This window comes from Anguilla anguilla, chromosome 1 (assembly GCF_013347855.1).
Source record: "Anguilla anguilla isolate fAngAng1 chromosome 1, fAngAng1.pri, whole genome shotgun sequence".
Lineage (NCBI taxonomy): Eukaryota > Metazoa > Chordata > Actinopteri > Anguilliformes > Anguillidae > Anguilla > Anguilla anguilla.
The window spans coordinates 51,330,453-51,355,579 of record NC_049201.1 but is presented as its reverse complement, the minus strand read 5'-3'; the positions used below and the strand labels follow the sequence as shown (position 1 = coordinate 51,355,579).

Here is a 25,127-nt window from a genome sequence, read left to right as displayed (position 1 = left end):
ACTCATTTGTGGAGTCTCATTTTGTCCCTGTACCTCAGTGAGAGTGAATTTTACTATGTATTTTTTGTGTTGTTTGTGTTGTGAACCTTCATTTGAATTAATTAGAATCAATTAGAAAACAAGTGAAGGTGGAACAGTTCCCAGGAACAGGAAACACAAGGCTGGTAAAAGATTCAGTAATTGAATTTTCTAACATCAAGGCCACAGGGAACCACCCTTATGACCGCCGCGGTACAGATGATTACAGGCAGCTGGAGCAGATGTTCCCCCGCTCTGGGGTACTTACGGACACCTCAGGTCGACACCAGGCTCTTCAGCGGGGGTCGGAGTGTTGCGCACTCCGGTTATCTCATCTGACCAACATTAAGATGCGTAAAACTTTCATTTCTCACTGCAGAACCAATGGGTGCTACAGAACACAGGGCTCTTTAATCCTGTGCGCGGCTTTGAGGGGAAGCAAACTCTTCACTTCCCCCCACCTCCTCTCTCTCTCCCCCCCCCCGTCCCTGTTGTGCAAGTGTAAAGGAGCTGGTTTTTTGTCCCGGGGAGGAAAAAAATTAATTACTATTTTAATAAGAGAGCCAAGCCTGCTGAAAATCCTCTTAAAGGGCAGCCGGTGATGTAATGGCTGGCAGAGGGGGGGGGGGGGGGGGGGGGGGGGGGGGGCGGGTACTGAGAACACTGACCACACAGTTTGTCCTTCTCCTGCTTTATTCCGGCCTCGTAAGATGATATGGGCTGGTGGGATCAAAGAGAACACAGTTTGGGGGGAGGGGGGGCACATTGAGGACACAGGAAATGGTGAGGGGTAGAGAAAACACTAAAAAGTGCCAGAAAATATAAACAAAATGTCACATGGATAAACATGTCCAAAGACATCCTATTTGCATAAACTGCCATCATTGGCAGTGTATCAGTAAGTCATTATACTTATATGTATATATATATATATATATATATATTTTATCAGGCATAAAACTAAAGATTATGCACTTACACTCATATCACATGGGTATGAGGTCATATCCTCTTGGAGCCCTAACTAGTACACTGTCAGGCAGCTGTAAGAAAAATCTCTGAAAGCCCTACTCAAACACAGAGGAAGCTATCAAACGGTGTTCCTCATTTTGTGGCGGAGAGTGACTTAACCCATAATTTCATTCAAACCACAGGCCTCTGAAGACTGGCTTTGTGTCCTGAGCTGTTACCCGAACACGTCACAGTGTAACTATAAAATGAGACAAATGCTGAAAGCTTCCCAAACATTATGTATAACTCACTTGGAAAATATATCAATAGAAACTGGCATATAACCCAGTAGGAATACATTTTACTCATAAAACGTACAAGTTCTTATACTTGTGTAAGTGCTCATCTGACAAGTCTCCTTTGCATTTTAGAAGTGGGAAAGTTACCAAATAGTCTGGAACCCGCGTGAAAAGACCGTCCCGTGAAATTTGACAGAAACGGGCGTGCACAGGTTCACTGATTCGCGGGTTCACACGCACGCGACATGAACGTTCTCGGAAAACGGGCGCAACCACGAGAAAAAAAAATGTTTTTGCACTGAAAAATGAGCCACTGAAAATTTTAAAAAGGGCCTTTCGTCGACTGGGGACCGTTTGTTCATGAGCCGCGTTATTAAAAGTAGAGCAATCAATAACGAGAAGCGGCGTGTCCTGGACTGATACCGCGCGGTTTCCGCCCGCGAGAGAGAGGCCTCTGCTTTTAAAGCCGCCGATGCTGAATAACAAATCACCGCAAATGATGACACAAAAGAGGAAGAGAATGGAAGCGAAAGGAAACGGCCTTGTCAACAGAGCCCCCCGCTGAGGAATTTCAATTTCATATATCTAATTATCTCTGTCAGATGGAAGAACTGACAAAAAGCATTCTTTGTTCTCTCTTTCTGCCTCCCGCATCACACTCTCAATTAATCTCAGCATACGAATATGACTAATTGTCTTGCCGGAGCTCAGACCCTATATAAATAGTAATTTGGGACTGGGAAATGATTCGAAGGCTATTCAGGCTTCAATTTATGATATTTGAACACAATGGCCATGCATAATTCAGGTGACCATTTGAGCACCCAGGCGCAACCTTACTATAGACATCAGCTTATATTCCTTTTCAGCGGAGAGTTTCATTGCCACACAATGGCCCCTACTTTCCTCTTTTGTGTGTGGTTGCATTATATTCCTCATATTAGTCATTGAAATTGCTACTTTGTTTAGTCCTGATATTAGCATCATAATTAGACAAAACAGCCAGAGCATTGCAATTCAGAGTGTTTTAATGGTACAGGAGAGTCTCAATGCCGGCCTTCTTCCCTTGAAGAGATCAGTTACAGCTCAAGTGAACTGATGTTTTTATTCAGTTCTGATTCAGTTTAGTAACAACTTTTAAACATGCATATTAAATATTTCTGAATTGTACTTTTAAAATTATTTCTTTTGGAGAAAATCTAGTGTGTAGAGATATTTCTGGGACATTCTCATTCATATTTTTGAGACACACCATGTGAGATCTTTGAAAAGAATATGTTAAGGTGTAAATTTAAAATTCAAACGCATTAATTATTTATTAAGTTCTGGTTTCAGTTTTGAGTTTTTTTTTCTTTCTTTTTTTTCCTCTCTTTTCCTATCAGAGTGCCTTGGCAGAAATTTGCAACATGTAGTATAGCACACAGACCAGAACAGCAGTGGCAGGAATATTCGGACCTGCGCACTGGCAAATCACAGTTCAGTTCAGAGAGGCGTTTTTAATTTGTTCGGGAAGCTTTGCTTCTGCCCCCACAAAAGATCCGCAGCAATTCACTCAGATGGTTCATTTGCCTCCAAGGACCAACGATGACCTCAGGCAGCTTGTGAAATTCTGCCCAATTCTCAAGATTTGGTCGTGTCAATTTGAATACTGTATGTTGGTAGTTCTGTGGGATGGTGTGGCCTATCTCTCCACACAGCTGATTACCCCCATTAGGCCCGTAACGTGAGCGCACATCCAGGCCTCGTGTGAGGTGCGGCTGCAGCCAATCATTAGATGAGCAGAGTTCATTGGGATCCTTACTGACGGCTTAAATTAGTCGTTCTGAGACTCAAATTCATATTCAAGGCCATTTTCCCTTCACTTTTGGTGTCGGCTTAAGCGAGCGGTACATTTTCTTGTTTTTTTACACAGTGGTTTCCATTTGTTTCAACAATAGCAACGTTCATACTCCTTGAAGTCAAGGGCCAAGCGCATTGTGCTTAGATTGAATATGCCTTTTTTTTCCTCCCTTGCAAATTATGCATAGCCTGAACATTAGGGTGTAGCGTAGTGTAAAGGACAAAAGAGCTTATGGGTCCAAATCCCTGGTGGCCCACCACCAGTGTACCCTCTGGTAGGGTATTTCTCTTGAATTGTTTCAGAAAATATCCATCTGTACTAATGGATCTTCCGCAAAAAATTGTAATTATAATTTGCTTTAGATAAGGGCATTTACCAAGAAAATAAGTCATGGCATTTACTATATTTTTTGTATTGATTTAGGATTGATTTATGCAACAACAAGTGCTGTTGCATTATGTTTGAGGTGTTTTCTGTTGTCTCTGCTGGTTGTGGATATTTGGCACTTGTGACCCGTTGAATGCTTCTGATGTTTTTATTTTTTAAATCTATAGAGCCCTTACTAGATTTTAGTCCCTCGGGTATATAGTTCGGTCCCCACACAACCTTCTTACTCTCACATATGTTTCTAAAATATTCTTCATATAGTTTCATTTGCACCATAGTGTTGACGAAGAAACCCCTCCCCCACCAAGCCACCCCTAAAAACAAAAGTGTAACATCGCATATGACTTCATTTAGTCATATAGAAGAATAGCAGTTTCCTTCATGGGCATATCATAATGAATATATTCAAAACAAATATATTTGTGTTCAAAAGCACACGTGTTTGTTGAAGTCTAATCAAAAAATGTTCCTACTGTACTGTTTGTATGCATCTCCTCTTTCAAGCAACATCTTTGAAAAGCTAAAAAGCATTGAGCACTCTGGATATTGAATTCACCACAAGGTCTACCCTCTCAATGTTATTTTTTAATGTTTTTTTTTTTTTGAGTTGGATTATAACTGGTTCTGCATTCATTTGGGGTGACCTTCCACTGTATCCTGTTGACTCTCTAAACACAAGACTGATTATTAAATAGCAGCAGATCAGAATGAAATATTAGACACCAAAAGCAGGTTCGTGTCTGTCTAATTGCCCAAAAGCACTTCAGTGAGACAGTATGAGACATTTCAAGTGCTTCACAGGTCTTCTTTTCTATGTGTGAGGGTGTCTGTGCGTAGGCCCAATTTTCCAATTAAATTCTTTTTTGTAAGAATAATGATTGCCATTTACATAGAAATGTTCAACTGCTCCTGTAGTGCTAAACTACTTTGTGGTTGTTTGACATGGGATATCTTAGCATAGCCACAGTCCTGATTATAAATGACTGCGCTGTGGGAAATCAAAGTACGGTATCTGTGTGTGTGTGTGTGTGTGTGTGGACACCAATACAAGGGTTTTGTATAATTATTTAAACTTTGCAAACAGTTCAGCTGCCACAGCTATTACTGAAAAAGCATAATGGAATTAATGGAATTAAAGAGAAATTAGCAAAAGTCAAGAATAGACTGCAAAGCGTGAGTACTGAGAAAGTCCAAAAAGCAGAGGGTCTGGTAGAAGCCATTGATACGGGGGGCATGGTGTCACCCTGTTTAGATGATGGAAGAACACCATACTGCTTTGCATTACGCCGGTGGGACCAGCGGGAGTATGCGTCAGCCAGTGCACAGTCAACTCTTGTCTCATGAATCAGACAGATGTGGGTATAAAAGTGTCAAGAGTGAAAACACAAAGAGACATATTGCACGTTTTCTGTTGGCCACATTCTTTCCCATGAGCCATTAGTCCAGTTGCCATGGCGGGGGATGGACAGGGGGGTAGGGAGTGGGAGGCTGACATAATTTCATAATTTTCTGTGTTTGGTGGCAAACACAATTCAAAATTATTATTAGCTGTGATTGAAAATGAATGCCAGTGCTAATTTATATAAAAGCAAACATAATTTTGGAGATTATTGAACTCACCAAACTGGGTTTATGAGGATGCAAACATTCACTTGCATTGAATTATGAGTCAAAGTTAAAGACAATTGCTGAAAGGCCAAGGGATGATCAGTTTACACAGATTCATTAATTAATTAAGTAATTTATTTTTTTATTATTTATTTATTTATGGAACGGTGACAGAGACGGAGACGGGGTGGGGGCAGGGGGAGGGGTGCTGCTTTGCGAGGGCCATGGATTAAAACTTGACGTCGGTTCCTCGGACAAAATATCCAAACACCATGCCCGGCTCCTAAACAACCAGCACCTGCTCCATTTCTGGCCGAGCTCACCGAGCAAGCTGCCAGTGCCAGGGATTAATTCATTTCTCCTTTATTATTTGATTGTATTTTTCAAAGATCATCCCATCAGTGAAAAGGCTCTTAGTTTGACAAGTATGCAGTTCTGCTTCACCTGTTTGTTCTGTTAAGACAGGTGAGCACAGTAAGGCTGAGATAACAGCATCAAATCCCAAACCAACTCCTTTTTTTAGTTTTGTAAGCCATAGCTTTCTGTTGTCAAATGTGTGCATGTGTGCACAGTTAAAATAAGAGACAGTTAAAATAAAAGTTTATTTTATTTTTCAAAATTGAAGCTAATATGTTATCAAAGGACCAGGAACTAAAGAATGACAATAGTTGTAAGTAGTGTATATGAGCTGTATGATGTAGTGAGTCTGCTCATAATGAAACACATAACACTTGGGATTTGTGTGTTCCTAATTCTGAAGTGCTCCGATGTGAAAATTCCACAGACTCTTGCGGGAAATGGGTTCTTCTTTAATTCTTTTACATAATTTTGCGTAGACGTACACAAAGTCACACAGATTTTTGTTTCTTCAAAACAAAGTGCAGCATGGGTGGAAAACAGCAGCTGGGATTGGGGTTCATATCCACCAATCCGCCAGTGCATCATGTGGTCATGTTATCAAAACCCAATTTCCAGACTTCTATGCGCATTAGCATGTCTACAGTCAAGTACTAAATAACTGCCACTAAAAAAGAGAAGTGATTAGCATTCTGTGTATAAATAGTTCCAAGACAGAGGCTGTAAAGTTTTCAATTAACATGTAAACAGTTGGAAAGCACCCCCCTCCACCCCCACCCCCTCCTCCGCCTTTTTATAAACCTTGATAAATATACATAAAGTCTCTAACAAAGGGTCTCTTGTTCCCTTAATGGGAGACCCTTAATGGAGACTTATATTTCCAGGATTATATCTTTATTCAGTTGCAAATGATTTTTTGGGGGAGTTTTAATACTCTGGTTCAGTCTATGAATAATAGTATCGTTTGAATGCTACGGACACCTGGTGCAGCAGGGAAGGCTGGGAGGGCTCAACAGTGACCCGGTACCACTGCCAACTCCGCATTTTCCCAGCCTCTCCCCGTCCACTCCATTCAGCATCTAATTTCATTCCCCCTCAGCGAAAAACGCCATACACTTGTAACATTATTCTCCCTCTGCAAAAACTTGCTCTCTCTCTCTCTCTCTCTCTCTCTCTCTCTCTCTTTCTCGAAAAGAAAGAAAAAAATTGGAAGGGAGGAGGAAAAAAAAATCTTATCAATCTCTTCTTAGATTCGGTCCGAGTAATTTGGAAGCCGGGTTTAATGTTTCATGGGGTGGGGGGTAGAGGAGGAGGAGAAGAAGAAAAAAAAAAGAGAAAAGAACTTCCAATTAAATACTGTAAAAAGATAAAATAACAGTGGCCTTGATGCCGTCCAATGGCTGCATTGAAGCGCTCTTTTGTTGACTTATTGTACATTAGTCACTGAGCCATGTGAAGAACGGCCCGTCTCAGGGGCGGATATTCGTATGCGCGCCGCGTCCACTTCACACACAATCAGGCCTGTATTTCGTTTTGCAAATGTACACCAGGATGTTGGTTTAGAGTGTTTCCCTGAAAAAGTTTTTCAAGTAAGTGTCTGCTTTCATGAGCAAGAGTGATTGAGATACACAAACAAACCTTTGTTTCAAAACTCACAGATGTATAGCTGGGGCCCTGCTTTGTGCTCTGCCTGAGAAGTATTCCCCTATCCCCCACCTCCCCCCCACCCCTCCCCAACTCCCTCCCCCCCTCCTTCCTTTTTTTTGTTTTGTTTTGAGCACAACACAGGATTGTACAAAAATACTTTGGGAATGAATGTCCCACATAATCTTAGGCTTTTTAAAGATTTTCCCAGGGTTACATTTTCCACCCAAGTGCTTTTTTAATTGAGGTAGTATGTACAAAAAGCGGGCTTCCTTTATGTATGTACGTATGTATAAATGTATATATGTAAGTATGCATGTATTATTATTATTATTGTTGTTGTTGTTGTTGTTGTTGTTGTTATTATTATTATTATTATTATCATTATATTTCTCATCACATGTATGTTCTATCAAGTGTGCTCATGCACACATTCATTTGAAAGACTTCATACTCTTCTTGCTTAAAAACAACTGTAACTTATAAGAACTGTAACATAAGAATCTGTGCTTACATATGTGTTAACGTACATATGAATACAAACCTGACATTTGATTTATGTCACTAAAATAATTATGTACATAATCTCAGTACTACTTGCACAAAATTTAATCAGAAAATGTTTTGAGATTTTAGTTTCTTTATGCCGTATAGCTTAGATATTAACACAGAAGCCAAACGTTCTGTGTTATTTTTACTTGGCATTGAACAATTCTTTGGCAAGCTTAACTTTACTGTCCATGTTTTAACAAAATGTGAAACTTTTGGCTCATTGAAATCACAAAAAATGTGAAGATTAGTTATTACATTTAATATAAGCATGCTGAATTAATGTCATTATTCAGTGTTAAAAACCGAAAAAATGTGGTCAGACTGAGCCTGCAATCGGCCATAAAGTAACTGACATTGTAGACTGAATGCAGCATACATAATGGTGTAAAATTGTATGCCTCCTGAAAAGTAACGCATTGGGTCTTTTGAAAATTACATGTGGAAACATCAATTTGAAATTTCTGTTTTCCAATAGCTACATTAGAATTAGTGAACTTCAGGGGCCATCCTTAAAGCCACACTCTAGATTTATAGGATCTTCCTTCTGTTCAAATATTTAATCTTTCTTATAGGTAATGAGGCTCCACAATGATTGGTCAGCAGATATTTCCACCGCCCTCTCAGTGCTTGGAATCACTTTGCTACTTCCTTTGCCTTCCAACACCTCCCAGCCTTTCATAGGCCGTGACACATCTGCACATCACCCAAGACAACTGTATGGCTCCTTCTGGAGCCACAGGCTATCCGTGCCACTCACTCACTCCAAATGAAGACGCCTCTTTGCCACACCACTGGTTAAAGGTCGATAGTCGCTTAGCAAGCGTCTCAGCAGTCAGGTCATTCCGTCCAATCCCCATAGCTGAGGATGTGAACGACGCAGCTCCTCAAATTTTCTTTGCTGTCCAGCCAAATACATGCTCAATTCATTAAGATAAATAAAGGAAGCGGGGCATAAATTTTAAAAAAAGGAAAAAGTTCATCCCCTTCTCAAGGCTTGGCTCTGCTCGGGCGATTGCTCGTATTCCTGCCCTAAATGAGGAGGCAGGTGACTTTGAAGGCTGCTTCCGTCGACCACCCACCCGTCTTCCGCAGCCAAGAAACGTCAAATACCGTGGGGGTGGGGGGTAGGGGGGTGGGAGAAACAATAAAGTACTTATCTACATGGTCCACTGGCTTCCCTCTCCGACAGACCAACACTGTGTGAGTGCCCAACGATCCCACATTAAACCGGTTATAAAACATGCTTTTATATGTGAGATATAACTTATCTTCTCATTCTGCCTTTTATCTACTCATTTTTATGCCACTGCGAATACAGCTATTTATGCCCGGCTGTAATAAAAATTTGTGCGGTGGGGAAACTGTTGAAAATTGTTCAGCAATGAACAGTAATAGCAAGGGAAGTGAATCAAAATTCCATGCTGAAATGTACAACAAGGTCCGTTACCTGGATTCAGTCAACATTTATCCTAGCTGTGCCTTAATGTATAAAAAATAACGAGCGTGTTATTTTTATTTTCTTTTTGAAAACAGTTTGGCAACATAATTCCTGTGAAGACTGAAGTTGCCATTGTGGGTTTGATAAGAAGCGCTTACATTTAACTGTCCATCAACTGCACAAAGTCAGCTGCACAGACTGAATCCAGGGATAAAATGTGTGTGTACACATATCAGTATTGGTTAATTGGTTAATTGAGCCGATGCGCACATTTGTTCTATGCTTTACTTACACATTCATTTTCAAAGCTTTCGATATGTCCACGTTTTTGCAACCACATTTCTGCTGAGGCACCATACCCAAGTGTACCATAACCTGAGGGTGATCTGAGAGAAAAACCCAGCCTGAAAGTCAGTCTAGAGATTGTGCCACATGCTTGTGCCAATGTGCAATTATACAACTTTCTGTCAGACCTCTGAACAGGCCATTTGATTTGAACACCTTGTAGAACAGAAAAATTAATTTAGGCATGAAAGGATGGGGGGGGGGGGGGCAATGCCGTCTTGTAGTGTACTGAAGATTTATATAATTCTAAAATGCATTATCTGTAATTCCCCTGTTAGCCAGGGTGAAGGAGTGGTGAGAGAATGAGATTCCTCTTTCCGCAGGTCAAGCCTTCGTAAACAGAAGATGCCTCAGGCCCTGTGTGCTTATGATTACCATAATGCAGGTCTATCGACGATGCAGTTATCATATTACAAGATGGGAGTCCTCCTGGACACAAATATGAAAGGATGGATTTCAGTTAATTTGACTGTGCTCAGGGGATATCATCCTCTTAGCCATACTGCGGTCCTACAGAATGTCTATTTCCTTCAAGATAAAGTAAGGTGAGAAACGATGAAATAAGCTGAAAATCATTACAGGATTTTCGTCTTTTGACCAAGAACTCATTTTCTGTCTTAAAGATTTCAAGTAGTTCAAGCAGATGTATATTCCATCAATTCTCTCGTCTTAAGAGTGATAGGGAGCAAGTGCAAACGTGAGAGAGGGAGAGAGAGAGGGGGGAAAGGAGAACTTTTAATGCCGACTTTCAGATACAGTACAGTGGGTGATCAAATGACTGGGAATTATGAATCTCTCTCTCAAAACGGCACGGTGGGCACAAAGGCGGCCTTCTCAGACACGCTGTGGAGATTTTAATTTGGAGCGCCTTGCCTAAGCTATGTTCGCTCACCTCATAGACGGGGGCAACAATTACCCCACGGCCACTCTGCCAAGAGAGGGAGGTGGAGATAGCCCGGCTAAGCCCCTCTAAGCTGGCAGAGCCAGAGCGTCGCGGCGGTGGATGGCTCTCTCCTCCCTAATCAAGCATGGCCTCCTGTCGGACGAGAGGCTGGTTATGATGCATTCAAACAGCTTTCTGGGGAAATATGAGTGCTCCCAGATGCTTGGTGACACAAAGAGAAAAAAAAGAAACGGAATATTGGAAGAAAGTTTACTCATTCATTTATTTATTTATTACCTCCGCGCTTCACAGTGAGAGCTAAACCCAGATGAGTCCGGTACCCATGTCCCCCCAGTTAATCGAATCCGCCACAGCGCCCCGTTCCCCGAAACGCCTGACGGGGAATACACTTCCGCAGACATGAGCACTACAGCCAGCGGGAAGCAGAAAGGGGGGCTTGTCCCCAAGTCCACTGCAGTACTTTGCAGATGTAACCTTTCTTGGTTGTTTACTTAGGCCAGGAGTGTGGACGCCCATTTCTGTGGGGCTGGTGGCATATGCAGGGTTCTATTTCCACCATTTACATTCGCTCAATTAGCTAATGTACTGTATGCATCACCAGCGATTCGCTGGTAGATTGGTAAGCACATGGTAAGCATGTTGTATAGGGGCACAAGAACAGTCTACAGCTGTCATTCAAGAATTGCAGTTCACATTAAGAAACAGATATGGCCCTTCTTTCCTACACACACACACACACACACACACGAGTAAAACATTCATTGTATGTCCAGCAACGGTGTTTGTGTGTCTGTGCATGTGTGTTAGTTTAGACGTAGTGAGGTGTGTTTCCAGTCTACATTTTTGGGACTACCAGTGAAGTTCTAATATGCCTCATTCAATCTAACTGCTATTCAACTGGTTGCTATAGAAAGGTTCTGCTTTAGTCAATTCTTTCTTGTTATTTGGTAATGACAGTTATGGCCAAATGTCTGATGTGTTATAATGCAAAAAATGGAACATGAACAAATATATATTGTGGTTAGAAAGCAAAGCTACACTGTACAATTCTTCTAGTAGTGTGAAATGATATATTTTATTTTTTTGTGATACAAATACAGTGTTTTTTCTGAATAATAATAATAATAATGATAATAATAATAATAATACCTGTCGTGGAATGTGGATTAACAGTATGGTAAACTCCCATGCAGGTGTACACAAGAAGAAATAACACTGCTATGGGCCAAAGTGAGAAAATGTAATAGGGTATTACACACGATTAACAAATAATGGATACTCTCATCTGCTTTACTAAGAGTGTCACCACTGCGAGCTTAAAGAGAAGCGCACTATGCAAATCAGTCTTTCGTGATTAGCCTATTGGTCAGTGATCATAGGAGTCATTTGTATGCAGCAGTCGAGCCACTTATGTTAATTACATTTTGGCAACATCTGGAATCCAAGTGCTGGGAATTCTTCTGTAAACACGCTTTCTCATAATCCTTATCTGCTTGTCACTCCCAGGGTTACCCACGTTTGGTTCAGACCGCTGATTATCCTTTCTTATGAAAACGGGATGTTAAACGACATATACTTTACCGATGGATGAGATCCACACTTCCTGTGGCATTAGCAGGTGGTACTACACCCAAATAAAACTTAACTTCAAGCAGGTCTTCAGGTTTGCGCCCACATCTGAGCATGTGCGTGTAACACGGGTCCATGCTTCACCATGCAAATTAGAACTTCACGCATGCAGATACGAGACAGCCGGCTCTGTGATTTGACACAACCAATTAAGGCGTTCTTGGCAGTTGTGTGAACAGTTTCATTAGCGGAGATGATATTGCAATGCTAAATAATAAGAAATCACTTTGATGAATGGCTAGACATTACATTACACGTTAATGAGGTGTAAATGATCTGATTATTGTTTTTTTTTTGTTTTTTTTTAAAGAATACAGACTGGATTGAGGGGACTGGACGACACTCCTTTGTGTAAAGGCAAGTTAACTTTAATTAGGCGCCATCTTCGGGAACAAATGAGCCGAATCCTTTCGTAAACAGTCGCTTCCATCCCTCAAGCCATGCTGGTGACAGGCATGTACGCAGGATAATGTAATATAATAAAATCATCACTTTAATTACTGAGTAATTCATATTTGCTTTTTGTGACACTACAAACTAATCTTTTCTGGAAATTTTCTTCTTCTTCTTCTTCTTCTTCTTCTTCTTCTTCTTCTTCTTCTTCTTATTATTATTATTATTATTATTATTATTAATAATAATAATAATAATAATAATAATAATAAACAAAGATTGATAACAATAGTTTTCTTTCTATTTTACGACACTTAGGGTTTTATGCTTGCTTGAAAGTGCAAGGATGTTGCATATTCTAGTACGTATTGTTAGTGGGGGAATTTCATCTAATTCAGAATCGAGGCACTTAGCCTGAATTCAATCATTCAATTGTCCTAAACTTGTTAAGTGGTAGTTTTGAATCTTTAATTGTGAATAATAGTTAAGGAAAAATATTGATTAATGTTTAGTATGCATTAAATCTGCATGCACACTGTTAGCTATTGTTCAAAAAAATCTTTCAAACTTCAATGACAAGTAAGTTTTGAAAATATTGTCACTTAGCCTGAAGTTGTCACTAGTTTTACAGCATAGTGCAAAGTTACAGTGAGAACTAAGCCATTTTCCATAGGCTGGTGTCTGTCTCTGTGATATATGTGATTGCAAATTGTGTTTTTCTTTTCTGGTTTTCAGTTTCACTGTGATCCTCTGAGAGACATAGGTTCCATGTATGTATTCAAATTAATCAAAATATTTTTTTAGATTTGAATTCTAGATTCAGATGGCATTATGAACTTCTTGCGTGGGTCCACAAAGGTTTGTCAGAATTTCCAATGAACCGGTCCCGTGTTGTGTCTTGAGAATCAAGAGGAGCCAAAAAAAAATTAAAAACATGCACCTTTTCATGGAGTGCAATACATGGGCCATAAAGCACATTTAATTAGAGGAGCCGTTGCACTGTGGTGATTAGCATGTTGATAATCCCAATGCAAGATAATAATCTGCACAGAACATTTGCTCACCCCAGTCCCTGGCAGAAGCACTGCTGGTAAAAGGTGGTCATTACTGCCCTTCCTGCTCCCCAAGTGACTACTTGTTGCATTCAGAGCTATGTCAGCTCTTTGAAAAGAGCAGCAGTTTAATTGCCCCAAAGTTCCATGTCTGAAAACAAAAGGCACCATTTTACAGAAATGTTCGCACCGATGTAATTGAATATGAGTGCAAATATTGATATGTATTTTAACCCTAAGAAAATGTTTTAGCAGACCAAATGCACATCAGTGCCACTTGTGCTCACGTTGTAATCCTTTGTGCCTTTTGAGCAGGAAGTGCAGGGAGCCGTGTCTCTTGACGTGATGGTACATCTCTAAGCACAGAAGGAGGGTTCGTCCAGGGAGTCCCTCCCTCTCACCCCTATTCAGCTACCAGGCTCTCAACCTCTACGGGCACGTCCTTTGTCTCCCGCTTACTGCCTGGGGTCGGATGATTCAAGGAAAATGTACAGGAGCGAAAGACGAATGACTTTGCTTTGCACCTGTTCTGAAGGTGACAAAGCCAGAGCACTCCAAACACTTGAAGCGCACAAGGAGTAGCTGTTGTTGCTGATTTTTTTGTAGTGCCTCGTTAACACAAATGGGAATTCCTCAAAATCCCAGGAGAAATTGACAGCTCCTTCAAATTTAGTTTAACCCCTTACTGGCCAAGTGGTTTACCAAGATATTGGTTGTTTACTCCGAGATATCCTTTCAGTAACCATTCAAATATGAATGTAGCTATTTTATTTTATTTTTGTTAAAGTAATTATAAATTGGTTTATGCCTTGTGATGCTTGAGTTACTTGATTTACATGTATCTCTCAATGGCAGACAGGTAAGGTATTTAGGCTCACAACGCACAATAATATTTTAGGTTTTGTCAGTAATGTCATTTAAAGGCATCACCAAGTGTAAATACAAATTTACAGGAATACCTGGTTTGTCAGTATTGCTCCAATAGTTATTGTGCAAAAGGAGATGCTGCCCCTGTTGCTTCAGTGATGTCTCAACCCCTTGTATAGAGAGGATTCCTCTCAGGTGAAAAATGTCAGACTTTTTAGAGAAAACACATTTTTAAAACATTTTCAGACATTGCGACAAACGCTGTCAATACAGGAACACAAAGGCGAGATGAATAATAGGCCAGTTCTATAGAGATGATCCCGCTGCAATGTTAATCCAAGAGGTCAGACATAAATAAAACATACAATTTGAGAGACATGTTACTATTTTGAAGGAGAAGCACAATTAGGGGTGTCAGCTTGATGAAGGGGCAGACCGCACTGCTCCTCGCACCCTGGGCATTGATTCCACTTTGCACATTATAAAAAGAAGCCCCTGCTCTCATTAGATAAGCGCTTATGGTTAAAGATCACATGACTCCGCTCTCATCTTTTATATGAGGCTGAATAGGCCATGCCGGGTGGCTGTCTGCAGCACAATTGATTTCGTGCTCAGTTTTGTCTGATAGATGCGCTTAGATTATGACAAGAAAGCATTTCTATAATCCCTTTGCCAATGGAGTTATGTTTTACAGACAGTCAACTCTTATCGCTGATTGATAACACTTAACTCAAAATATATTTAAGCATTAGGAATGTCAATATTTTGCCGCCAACTGAAGGTGACCCCTTGCTCCTCTGTTTGCTAAGTGCGTACAGGGGTTTGCTGGTAAATTTGTAAGGGTGGTTATGTGGGAAGGCCATTATGGATTTGCTATCTTAGCCTGAAGTGTTTGCTGCTGATTATGTGATTAAATCAATAATAATTTCTGCCCAGCTCCTGTGCGCCTTGATTCATCTTCTTTCCGATGTAGCTGAGCGGAACAAGCGGGCCAAACTCCAAACAGAACGCAACGAGGCCGGCTATTATAGAAATAAATACATTTTTAGAAATGCCAGATGTGCTATAGGTCAACAGGACCAGAGTGCCTTTGAACAGGAAAGAGGAGGATAAAAAAGACTATTATCTATTACTCTATGGAAAGCACATGTTTTTTTTATTTATGTTGGGCCATTTTTTCTTATCCAAATACATAAGAATAAATTGTTTATCATTGCTTAATATCATAAATGCTCAGCGTGGCTGTCTCTTCTCTGTGTTTCAGTTGGACTCCGACCTATTGCTTTTTTGTAATAGTTTACGGGTTTAAACCAAATCATTGCACACTCCTCTCTCGCGGCTGAAAGGAAGAAGCAAGACCCCGGGCGTCTCTTTTCTCTCTCCCTATTGAATTGTTAATGAGCAGAGTACTGTAATTTGTTGCTTTAATTTAGGGGGGGCAGGGGAGGGGGAGGGGAGGTTTGGGGGGTGGAGGGGGGGGCAGGGGGTATGAATGCTTTGTACCCTGGCCAAGTCCCAGCAAAGACCCAAAAAGGAAGGCAACTCAATTTCAGCTGGCTTTTAACAAATACACCACATTCTTCCTCCAAGGCATGACGAACAGAAGTGGTATTATGTGTGTATGTTAATCGGAAAGGGGAACATTATGTGAGCGGGATCTCGTGCGCTGGTTCAGGTGTCCTCTTTTCACCATTGATTTTTTGGGAGGGGGTGGTTGAGGAGGGGGGCAAGAGATTGGTGTATCCATTCAAGCAGTGGCTTGTAATGGTTTTAATTGAATTTTCATTTCAAATATAAAGGTGCAAAGTCAATACATGCTTTGTTTTTGTTTTTTCCCCCTACTTCCCAGCTGAACGAACTGTGACACTGGGGGGCCAAGGTGCCGGGTGCAACACGTTTATTCACACTGGTTGTGCCCTGACCAGGCTGCCAGTTCCCTGGAATAAGTCAAACGTCTCTGGCAGCACCTGCTTTAAGGAACCTCTGCCTTGTCCCTGACAGTCACACATTCGGTTCCATTTCCTCTCCTCTCATAATTCCCCATGATGAGAGCTTCAGTAACCATGTGTTACCGCAGTTCTCAACTTGTTTTTTTCCAATGGAGGATGGGGGCAGAGGGGTGGAGTTTGGTGCTGAAATGCGCTAGTCGATCTGTAGAAACCGCAAGCGAGTTCCTTATTGGCAGTGCCAGTCTTCTTGTTGTGTCTAGACTGCAGGAAATGCAAAATTACATTAGTTTACTGCCATCAGGAGCTCAGGCCAGAAGTATGCGATTAAAGCGCTCTACTCAGTAAGAATTTATTTTTATTGCTAATGTTTTTTTTTCTCACAATTTTGCTAGTGATAGGCCGAGTTTAAAGTACAGCTGACTAATTAAACTGAAGCAAAAGAAGATGTTTACCCGCATTAACCTGAACACAACACTTTTGTATTTCGCTCCATCACTCAGCTTTCATGTTCTATAAACTGCTGGCTTTGCGGCAATATGTGTTTTCACTCTCAAGCGCACCTCGCCTCGTGTGATTTCAAATATAGGGCAAAAATGATAAATGAATGCTAAATGCAATCAATAACTTACGCGAGGGAGTCACGTGGGGGTTATGAGTATGGTGGACTTCGCGTGGCATCCGCTGACAATATGCCGTGACAGTTTCTGTGGCTGCGGCACGCATAGTTGCCCAGGAGTGTGAGAGCTTTCCTCTGCACTCTCCATAAATCTATATCCAATAAAATCAGGGCTGCCTGAAACAAAAAGTAATAAAACATCTGTAAAACATCGATTTTGCAGATTGCAAACTAAATGCATAGCTAATGAGAGAATAAATCATTTTTGATTAATTAACCCCGAAATTGGAGCATTTGAATAACCACTGGGGAGATGACAGCACAAGAGGACTGTGGGTGTGATTGGTCGGACGTATCGGACGCAGTCCCTCTTGGTTTGTGGTCCACTGCCTGCAAAGAGGAAAGGCTTTCCTGTAGGATGGTGAGAGGGCCTCGGCCTACAGCTTCTGGTCTACAAGGCCCTGTCTGGCTTCTCACAAACTAAATTACAAACCTGTAGATTCAGCTGGTGAATTATTCTTCATGCGCCTGGCAAGGATTTCAGAGAACATAGTTTGTAACCTGTTGGTTGTGAAACGTACCATGCACCAGTATATATCTGGTTTTAATGTCCTTCTGTCTAAATAACAGTTGTCTGACAAAATTACTGACAGCCACTATCAGACCTGAATCTGTTCTGTGGGGTAGAGCTATCCTTCTTTTGAGATGTGTATTTTGTTCTATCCACCAGTACCTGTGAGGACCTCTATCTGTGGAGCACCTTCTGATGCAAAGACACACCCAAAGCCCCAACACTGCTTGTGCATTGTTTATCTTGCCATCCAAATGCAACAGATAGAAAATTCTAGAGGCCGTAGAGTAAACTGTGGTTGTGTACATGGTTCTATTGCCGTGTGCTTTTATGTGTGGTTTGCCTTTGCTCCATCATATGTTAGAAGACCATTAATTACAACCATTCCCTTGTGTTCAGCTTATTAGCCTGAGGCTTGGGAATAATTGCGAGAGCTTGGTTTTTTTAATATTCTGAGATGGTAAAGCAATATTCCACAGGTAACACATGGCCAATCAGCTTTCGGAGACAGACTTTTCAGACCACTAGAAAGGCATACTGGGATGCAATGCAGAAAAACATCCCACTCGGTAACGAACGCAACAGTGGGTCATTGTAATGCGGTTCAGCACTACCAGATAGATTTATGACCACACTCTCAGTTCCCAGAATGCAATGACATTCTGACATCACCTCATTAATCTACTGTCACCAACTAATCTGTTGCAGTTTATTGAATTTATTCTTTGTTATGCTAAAATGTTATGAAAGCTTCCCTTTCATCAACATTTATATTTTATTTCACTTGAATTTGTGTTTTTGCTTTGGGGGAATTAATTTGTGTTATTATACTTTTACTGATATGCGGTTCCTTCCAAATATTATTACACAATTACATGAAACAGGGCTCAGGAGAACTCCTCTCTTGGGAGTCCTGTTGAAGAGGCTTTATACCCAAAGTCTTCCTTAAAAGTTTAAAACATGGCCATCACTGTCTACAAAAAAAAAAAAAAAACAGATATCCATTCTGTTTTTTTCCAACAACTAGACAGTGAGCCCATGTTATTCCAAACATTACTTTTAACAGTCAAGCTAAAAAGAGCTTTCTGTCTTATTTTGCTTGGAAATTCTCTGCATGTTTTAGATTTTTCCATTGATATAGTGCATGAAGGAATCACACATACTTTCCAAATCTGAATGTCCAAAAATGCATAATCACTTTACTGTAAAATTGCATTGCCGACAGGTGCACAGGCTTAATAGTTATAAAAAATAGCATAAATAGCAAGTGAGTATCTGGTCTGTCTGTATCAATTGAATAAAATACTTCATTGCAAAAAATGAAACTTTGAGGCTTAATAAGATATCTCTTACAAAAACTACCAAAATAATGATGGAGAATTAAGTCTTTTTTCCAGAACAGAGATTTTTGGTTTCTGCAGAGCTTCTCTGATATGTTGCTTGACTGCTACAGTTGTTTCCTACAACATTTTACTGATACAGTTGAACAAAGGCACTGTGAAAAATGTGCTGTTGCCAAAACGAATTCTTCTGTGACAAATTAAAGTATGCTGGTGTCCACCAAAAGTGTTATTCCTGTGGCCAGCAAAACCAAAATCTAACTAACAGCCAAAACAATGCTAGCTTAATTCCATTAATACTCCATTCCATCAAAGATTTTAAAGAACAAAGAGCATTACGATCATATCAAATCCAGGCCACTGATTAGTCCAATGTGTGCAAAGACTTAAAATGATCAAACCCGATGACAATGAGAGTAACGACAGCCGGATAGACAAATCATTTCTCCCCCATGTTATGAATCAATAAAGCTGTTGGGAAAAAAAAAAAGAGAAAGGGTGTCTTGCACTTTTAACCTTTGATCGAAGCAGTTACAGTGTGTGGTCGCCGTGACGAAAACCACCTGGGACTGGCTCTCGCGGCTACGGGAGGCAAACGCCGGGGAATGTGTGATGAAACGCTCGTGTCCTCTGCAGATAATGGCGCTGGCGTCCGGTCGCCCAGCGTGGAAAGCAGACGCAAGGCAAACATTACGAAGATGAGAAACGCTGGCCAGGCACGCTCGCCGGCTGGTTTCCTCTTGTCCTCTTAACTCTATTGATCATACCACGGAGAGAGGCCATAAATTACAGGAGATCATTTCAGAAAAAAAAGAGAGAGAGAATATTCACACAGAGTGACCTGGGAACAGAGGTTAATCTAATGAGCTTTAGTACATGGGCCTTGTCTTTGCAATCAACCATAAATCATCCTGCCCTGAATCATGTGGTGGTTTTGCCTAGCTGAACAAGCATTTGATACTGTCCCACATATGTATGTATGTCCTGTATGGATGATGATAACCTTTAGGAGCAATATGGAACAAGTATCCTGCCAATATTCAGAAACAAAATTTCCACACCCACCAAAAACCTTCAAGTATCAGCTATAATCCCCTAAACAAGTGGTTTCCAGGTTCCAGGTTTACAAATGTACACATATGGAATTAAAAAGTTTTTTTTTTTTTTTTACATACTTAAAACAATCGCATGTGCAACACAATGTATTTTACTCGTGCATTGTTTCATTTGACTGCTGTGTATATCAAGCAAAGTATATGATATATTCTAAACTTCATGTGGTTATTTGCTGTTTGGTCATATTTCCTTGTGACCCACCTTAATGAACCCTTTCCCATTAATGGGTCCTAACCCACAGTTTGTGAACCACGACCGAGATTACTGTGCCAAGTTGTTGCATATCTGCAGTCCCAACAACCATTGAGCAACCTGAGTCAGACAAAATTCCATTCTTCCACACCACACTCATAACCTTTAAGAGTCATACGGCAAGATGAAAATGCTAAAGATTTTACGCACCGTTAAAAAACAACGTTTTTTGTCCTAATTGAAAAAGTGATGCATTCTTTCATAAAATTTGCCCCCTGCCCCCTTCCTCCATGATGAATTCTGTCAGGGATTCAGCCATTCCCATGACGACCAGGCACCATGCCATGACTTTGAAAGGTTGTGCTTGGGGATAGCAAACGGCGGTTAGCATTGTCCAGATCGCACCAAGATCTCACTCAGAAGTGGGGGATTTTGCAGGATCACTTCCACAGTGTAGCTAGATCCCATTGGTGGCTGAAGAATGAAAAATTTAAATCAATAAGCATGAAAGATCTTTTAGAAAGACATTGCTACCCAAGTGAAAATCCTGAATGCATGTTGCAATTGAAATCCACGATGAAATCCTGTCTTAAGTCTATTGTTTTGATAAAATGAGTGACCACTTAACAAAAATAAACAGCGCAAAAATGTACCTATTTAAGTAACAGTGAGTATTGAATGGATATTTGACCTTCTGTGATTTTAAAAATATTATTTATGATTATTTTATTTTGTTATTTATTTATATTTTGAATCTATTTTTAGTAGCCCAAACAGTTTTTGTGCACAGTGAGAAATATTTTAGCAATAGTTAAATTTAGATAGGATTTCTGACCCCCTGCCAGATTTACAATAGCTGCTATCAGGCATCAGAGGATTATGGCCTAAAGCCTTAATATGGCCAGTTCCTACTGAACAAAATATTAAAGCGACATGTCACATGGATGTTTTCTATTAATGAATTTTTACTGTACATTTTTGATTGGCCCAGGCAATTTTTCTGTGATGAAGGATATTTTATGTATTTAATTTATATATTTATTCCTACCTTCTGACTTTTCAATAGCTGCTATCAGGCAACTAGAGCAGGGGTGTGTGATGTAAAGCAAGGAAAAAACACTCAAAGCAGCTTGCACTGTGAGAATATGCCTCCAGAGATTGTATGTATATTACCTGATTTTTATTTTACAATTTCTATTAATTTCATAAAGTTATTTTCTTAAAAGACAGAGAAACGCTATCTTGAGGTCTTGTAATCAATGTTAAACATCCTCTGGGCAGTCAAAAAGGTTCATATTGACTGTACAAGAAGATGTTTTGAAGTAGCATCCTCAAAAAGCATCAGAAACACAGTGGAGGAACAGGTGATGATGTTGCTGTTTAAGGGGAGGAGCCAGCACAGACTGGACCAGTCCTCTAGAGATTTCCTGCTGAGAACAGGAAGTGTTAGTGAGGGTTTTTTGCTTCTGAGAGGAGGCCCGGCCATAGCGCCTTCTCTCTCCTCCAAATCAAAGCCAAGTAACACAAATCTGTCCCCAGACACCTCTTAGCAGTCTCAGCCCTCCTCCTCCCAGTGCCAATGCAGTCCTTTCCCTCCCACCCCTGCAGCACCACAGGCACACACACACACGCACACACACACACACACACACACGGACACACACGGACACACACACAGGAACACACAGTACAGACAGCCAGGAACACACACACAGAAACACTTACACTGACACACCGTGCACACACAGGAACACACACACTGGAACAGACATTCACACACAGACACACACACACACATGCACACAGAGCAGACATTTACATAAGCGTGCACATGTTGAACACGCTGTAAATGTAACACAGATGCTGTCCTACAATGGTTCACTGGCCTTATGGTTCAAGGGTCTGCCCTCAGCTTGAGTGATTAGGAGGTCTGTCCCCAGCTGCCTTTACCCAAGACCATGCAGACAGTACCTACTGGCACCGTATTTGGCACTCAGCGTTACCACACATGCATCAAGACTAAGCCGTGTGATACAGATGAGCACACTCTCTGTCTGGTGTGTGTGTGTGTGTGTAGCCAACCCTATAAGGTACACAGGTCCTTAATGTTCAGGAATCACCTGGCTTGGGAGATAGGAGAATCAAAGCCAAGTGTGTGTGTGTGTGTGTGTGTGTGCGTACATGCGTACGTGCGTGTGTGTGTGTGTGTGTGTGTGTGTGTGTGTGACACCACAGCTGATGTCCTCCAGTCACGTGTGAATGATTTACAAGACAGGCCCACAGCTATTGTTCTTCTTTACACATTCCAGAAGCTTCTGTCCATGCTCATGAGAGTGGGATGTATCTATGATTGTGGACAAGCTCATGTTTTTCCTTTTGTTTCCCCTTTACATTTAAACAAAAGTAAATGGTTTGAGTGAAAAACAGCTACTACAAGCTATGTGCTCTGTAAGATATTATGTGTTACACTAATAGCAATGGGCATGCATTCTGTCTTTAGCAATCTAGAAAAAAGATGGGGAGTCAAGTTTCTTCTGTTCTTCTGTCAAGCTCACACTGTAGTCAATACCTATGTGCCATTCACCTGGATAATGCAGATTGGCAGCCTTTTCAGTGTTTCCCCACCACTTTCATATATATATATATATATGAGAGAGAGAGAGAGAAAGTGAAAGGCGGGAGAGAGAGAAAGAGAGAGCTCAAAAATAAGCTCAAAAATGACTAAAAATGAGAGAGAGAGAGAGAGAGAGAGAGAGAGTAAAGAGTGCACAACAAAAATTGTATACATTTTTTTTTCAAATGTATATATTTACGTGATTCATTGATAATTATTGTTTGGTAATTGGTATTATCCATTCATCGGGTCTATAACTATTACTATCCACAAGAGTAGCACAAATATTAAATAATAATTATTAACTTTGTCATGCTGTTAGGTATGACTAGTCTACATACCGAGTCATGCTGTCACATATGACTAGTCCACATACGAAGTCATCCTGTTAGGTACTTTGCGAGATGTCAGTCAAGGATATACATTCGACAAGAAAAGAAAAAGGAAAAGAAAAAAATATGTCATGGAATCTTTTCTGGCTGGTTGTTAGAGAACATTATCATCCTTACTGCAAAAAAAAACTTCAACACAATTCAGTTTTTTTTCCCTCATAATTATGTTGCTGTTGGTGATGATGACAGTTTAAAAAGCACAGTGTTTACCCTCTCCTTATGCTCTTTTCAAGGATCTGCAATGATGGCAACACACTTTGCAGACAACACAACACAAAAAAGTCATGGTTTCAACACAAAATTGTGTAAATTGCTTTTCAGAATTATGATATAATACTACATCATATGTCATACTCAAAGTTTGAAAACAATATGTTTACAGTGGTATGCGGCACTGATTGCTCATAACAAGCTCACTTTTACACATCACTTGAACAATATACAGTAGCCAGTGTATTGCTCTTGGAGGACACAGAGTCCCTCGTCTCAAACCAAGATCTGTTTATTTGCAATCCTGTGCCTGCTGCCATAACAACAGCGCATTTACTACTAAACAGTTGCATTTCGGCAAACGGTCCATAAAATATTTTGTATAAAAAAGCCACCGTGTTCCCTTCCCAGCCCTGAGAGAACATGACAATTAAACGTATGGACGGAAGGAACTCACCTCACACCACGCCGTTAATTAGAACTCTGCCGTCCAGTCCCACATCTGACGGGCTCCATTTTGTCTGGCCCCTGTTGCTGTGGCACATATTTACAACCCCAGCAACAAATACAAGAAAAAAAGCAATCGTTCCAACTCCAGTCTCGATGGATGGGGATACTGGGTACTGTTTTCTGAGGTGAGGATTCACACACACACACACACGCACACACACGCACACACACGCACACACACGCACACATATACACATTAAGCATACCAGCAAGCTGTTGCATTGCTTTTGTCTAATGCCTTCAATATGATTCACGTTTGTCTCTGTTTTTTTCTGTCTCTTAGCCAATCCCACTTTTTTTCAAGATTCAATGAAGGTCAATTTATTTTTTTATCTGCAAACACTGAATCTGATAACAGCTGGAATAAATGAACATGCCACTCTTTTGTTAGCATGGGCCAAATTAGCCAAGGTGATCCCTCAGTTTTCCACTACATAAACTTATTCACAAAAATCTGAATAATAGTGATCCTTAATAGTTCCAGGTGTACATCATCCAACCTATGTAGATGTAACTTTACATAGATAAACCCACTGCAGTTCAGAATATAGTTCACTGTGCAGTCCACTGTACTTCCTCTTTGCTCAACAAATTCATTGGTACAGTTTGTGATTAAATATCATTTTTGTAGAGAAAAAGCTATTCAAAGCAATATTGCAACATAGCTCTTCATAGATTTTCTTCTACAATAGTAATATTTATTCACAAACTGTACATAGCAATCTACCAATAAAAACTTGCTGCTAATACTATCATTTGAGTGTGGGAAGTGGTGATGTCATTCAGTTTACATTGGTCTCTTGTTATTGGCTTGATGTGACAGTAATGTGAGATCATAACTGAATCATGATGGCATGTACACACATTTAATTCAATACAGACTGGTAGATAGAGTACATCCATACATACAGTATGGATGCACTCTATCTACCATACATACAGTATGGATGTCCTCTACACACACACACACACACACACACACTCACACAGTAACACACAATTTTGAGATAGAGAGAGAGAGAGAGAGAGAGAGAGAGAGAGAGGGAGAGAGAGAGCTGAAGCGTCAGGGCATGCAGAAGTTGTGTCATTGACCCTACTCTGGAAGGTTAAATAATGATGTCAGAAATGCAACTGAAATTACTTTAAAGATGTTTTTTAAAATGACATTTTCTTTGGTAATATCTGTGATCAAAAACCAAGGACTGCATCAGGAGTATGTATGTGCTGTGAAAGCGCATCCACAAAAAGATGCGTGCTGTTTTCATGCTCCACGTTCTCATGGTCAAATACAAACCTATTCTCTGCAGGCTTTGAGACACCTCGGAAAGGAACC

The 25,127-nt window shown here is 40.5% G+C and overlaps 1 long non-coding RNA gene across 1 annotated transcript in view; it reads left to right on the top strand.

Annotated features, from left to right (window-relative positions):
- LOC118210926 overlaps positions 1-12,301 on the top strand; it is a 38,124-nt gene extending 25,823 nt beyond the window's left edge. The window contains exon 3 of the long non-coding RNA XR_004761935.1: positions 12,283-12,301. This is a non-coding gene — a long non-coding RNA (uncharacterized LOC118210926). The remainder of the gene's footprint in view (positions 1-12,282) is intronic.
- The last annotated feature ends 12,826 nt before the right edge of the window (positions 12,302-25,127 follow it).